General features: G+C 43.0%; 1 non-coding gene across 1 annotated transcript; it reads left to right on the top strand.

The window, feature by feature from the left end:
• Window positions 1-739: 739 nt before the first annotated feature.
• On the top strand, window positions 740-873 carry LOC129406896 (small nucleolar RNA SNORA42/SNORA80 family). The gene has a single exon (XR_008631317.1). It is a non-coding gene; the product is annotated as a small nucleolar RNA SNORA42/SNORA80 family (small nucleolar RNA).
• Window positions 874-3,797: the final 2,924 nt, after the last annotated feature.

Below are 3,797 nucleotides of genomic sequence, written 5' to 3'. Positions count from 1 at the left end.
CGGTACCTTCATGTGTGAGGCTCCTTCGAACGTGTGGAGAGGGGCCTTGAGCATGGCTGTTGCTAGGCTCCGGAGATCTTCGCCTGCCGGGAGCTCTGCTTGGGGCGGGGAGGGAAGCTAGAGCCCATCCCCTCTGAAGGACCCCAGGGAAGACAGCCAGTCGAGTGGGCAAGAGACTCTCTGTTAATACAGAATAAGGTCATAAATGTCTATAGTAGCTCTATTCATAATTTATCCAAACCCAAGTGATTACCAACAGGTGAGTGGGCATATAATGGAAGATTACTTAGTAGTTTTTTTAGAAAGATAAACAATTGGATAAAAGAAAAGATCACCCACTTGGGTGAATTCTAAAGGTATTATGCAAAATGAAAGAAGCAAGTATCAAAGGTTATATACAGTATGATTCAACATATATGAAGTTTATGAGAAGACAAAAATAGAGTTACTGAGAACACTCAGTAACTTCCAGGGATTAGAAGGGGAAGCTGTAGTTATAAAGAGAAAATTTTGAGGTTATAGAACTGCTTTGTATCCTGATTTGATGGTTATGTGAATGTATGGTAAAATTAATAGAATTGTACAATACAGTGACCACATGATATTTTAAAAAATCAAACAAAAAATCCTAAGGACAAAAATTCAGATGACTTGGAACAATATTTGAATATCTCAGATCTAGCCTACTTTTTTCATCAATTGTGCCAATGACCTTTCTCATTCTAAATTTCCTGTACTAAAATGGGTTTAGATTTATGGCAGGTCCATTTATCTGGGCCTCTCAGAGTGTCCCATGCCAGAGCAAGCTGTGACCCTAAATCATTGCCTGACCCTTGGCAGTGCACTGCAGGTAATGAAGTGGGTTGCACAGTGCAGATAAATAAATAAATAAAGTACTAAAATGTATGCAGCTCTCTGAACACTCCAGTCTTGATTCCAGATTGGGTCTTCTTTTCTGCGTCACTGTACTCCTATTCACCCTTCAAAATTTTCCTCAAAGCTAACCTGCAGTTTTCTTTCTCACTTCTTCCCATCACCAGGGTTAAGAATTCCCTTTATGAACACCAGGTAAAGTGTGGTTTGAGGACCCACACGGGATGGGAGATGCACTCTGAAAATAGAATATAAACCAAACATGATGGCCATGTAGTCCCTCTGTTGCAAACCACAACACCCAAAAGGAGAGAGAGAGAGAGAACAAGGGGGTATGCCCTGCCACAGAGGTGGGGTGGGAGGGTGGGAGGGATACTGGGAACATTGGTGGAGGGAACTGGGCATTGGTGAAGGGATATAAACAAAATGCAAACATGAAAGTTCACAAGTTTGTAACTGTAACTCATGGTGATTCACTAATAAAAAATAAATTAATAAAAATAAAATAAAATAAAATAAAGAATTCCCTTAATTTGCATAGTACATCTGTAGTTTAGAAGTCCTTTTACTATTGTGACTTGACTTATGCATTATTATAATGGCTTACTGCCAGCTTCCTTAGTCATGAAATGACTTTTCATTTTTGTCCCTAGAGTCTTTGACAATGTGGAATTCAACATGGCTCATGTTCAAACAGAACTCAGAAGTGGGGGCTACTGGCTGGGGATAACCCCCGTCTCTGGGCAGGAGTATCCTAAGATGAACAGTATTGGTAGGTGCTCTGGACACTTTGTGGTGATCCTGGAGGATCCATCCACAGTTGCTGTGGCAGCAGTTGCAACACTAGGTGAATCTAACGGCCTTTTCTCTTTTGTTGCAATGACTTTCACACTTGCTTCCTAAATTAACCACTGTAGCACAGATTCTTGTCTTTGACCTCACTTTTGAGGGAAAACAATCGAACCTTTTCTCAGTTGCAGGAACCTCTTATGTTTCAGTTGCAACAGATTTCCCATTGCAGGAGTAGAGAGGAGATCCACCTGAGAAATGTCCCCATCATGACCAGGACACATGGTCTCAGAGTCAGGAGACCATGGCTCCTCCCATTTCTATTTCTAGAAGGTCTTGATAAAAATTGGTCCCTGTCTTAGCTCCTTGTTCCAGAAGCTGAAAGAAAGCTTTGGGTACAGCATATTAGTAGATAATTCCTGAGAAATGAAAGAGGAGAAAGCAAAATTAAGCACAGGATTGAGTCAAAAGGCATTGGAATCTACTGGCCAACCCCACTCAGGAGACACACACTGGCTCTCATGTGTGCATGACAGGACCCTCATGTCCCCATCTCACTTAACACCAGAAACAAGCTGCCCTGGGAAGACTGTGACTTGGGTGAAATGACTCTGCAACAAGGCAGACTCTGAAGGAGTGATAGGTTCTGGCTCCCCATAGCCAAATTCTCTGTGAGGTCATCTGGGTTGCATTTACTTGAATCTACTGCAGGGCCTCAAGTAAAATGCCTTTCGGACCAGAGAGGTAAAGAGGTAACACTAGGTGGTGGGCCATGATGTGAGGTGGGAGTACCAGGGAATGTGTAGCCTTGGGTACAGTGACGTCTCAACTCCAGATGCCTTGTGGCGAACAGGCAGATTGTAGGATGGTAGTTCAAGCTTGAGACATTCAGCACTGAGTTTTGTATAAAATTTCTGGTTTCTAAATCATAAATGTAATTTGCTAACTAACCATGATGCCTCTAATTGCTTCTAGATAGTGCCATCTCATCACTCATCCTGGGTGTTCCTGGGGGAAGAATAAAACTTGAATTCTCTGGACTAAGTTTAGTCACCTCATGCAGCTGGGAGCTCTTATGTTGATGCCATCTAGGTATCTAGGTACTACCTAGAAGGGCACTAATGCTTCCTAGCTGTGGACATTCCACCCCATCAGGCATTTCTCACACATGTTGTGCTCACTTTGGCAGTGAACCAGTCTCAGAAAGTAAAGGACATCCCTACGGGGCCCCAGATGCTTGGCCTCAAAGGTTCCAGGATCAGTGGCCTGTGTAAAATGAGGCCACATCTACTCTTGTGCACCTTAATTACACCTTCCCAGGGCTGGTGGAGCTGGGATTGCAGGCATTTAAGGTCCTGGCCACTCACCCTTGCTAACATGGCAGGCCAGGTTTTTAATTCCATGGGGTCAGGGTGCTGGAGTATGATTTCTCTGGTGAACATTTTCAGGGGAGTGATCGACAAATGGAAGGCATTCTCAATAAAACCCACCAGTGTTGTGTGTGTATGTGTGTGTGTAAGTACACATGAAGCTTGTAGTGTTTGAGAGCCACAGAGGCCATTGAGAAACAAAAAAACTCTTGGTGCAAAGTGATTACCAAGGTCTGATGATGCTGAAGCTACACATTCCATCCCTCAACTCCATATCTGGTCACTGCATACTTCACTCTTCCTTGGAAAAGGCATAATTTCCCTGGACAGGTAGAGTTCGGGAGAAATCTCCCTCTCATTCCGGTGTGTGCACAGACAGAATGCTTGCTGAAGCAACTCAGCTATTTCCAGAGGTCATCTTGGGTAGTGGGTATGGATTCTGGAAATAATTTGCAACAGCTGCCACAATGACTTATGGGATTGGGGACACACAAAGAGAAATTGCATTTCGTCAAATCTCAGAACTCCTGTTTGAAAAGCAGAAAAAAAAAGACAAACCCTTCAGAATAAGCTTATGTTAGAGCTATTCAAGTCTAGATTCAACGTGGGAGGGACCAGTGGAAGGTTGAAAACACAGGAATACAGGTTTCATTGGGACCATTTCTATAATAATCTGCCACAATGCGTTCAGGAAAAAGTTTCTACTTAATTTATTTATTCATTTCCAACAAATACTAATTGAGCATCAACCAGGTGGCAGGCACT

Source organism: Sorex araneus, chromosome 8 (assembly GCF_027595985.1).
Source record: "Sorex araneus isolate mSorAra2 chromosome 8, mSorAra2.pri, whole genome shotgun sequence".
Taxonomy (NCBI): Eukaryota; Metazoa; Chordata; class Mammalia; order Eulipotyphla; family Soricidae; genus Sorex; species Sorex araneus.
This window is presented reverse-complemented; position numbering and strand designations above follow the sequence as displayed.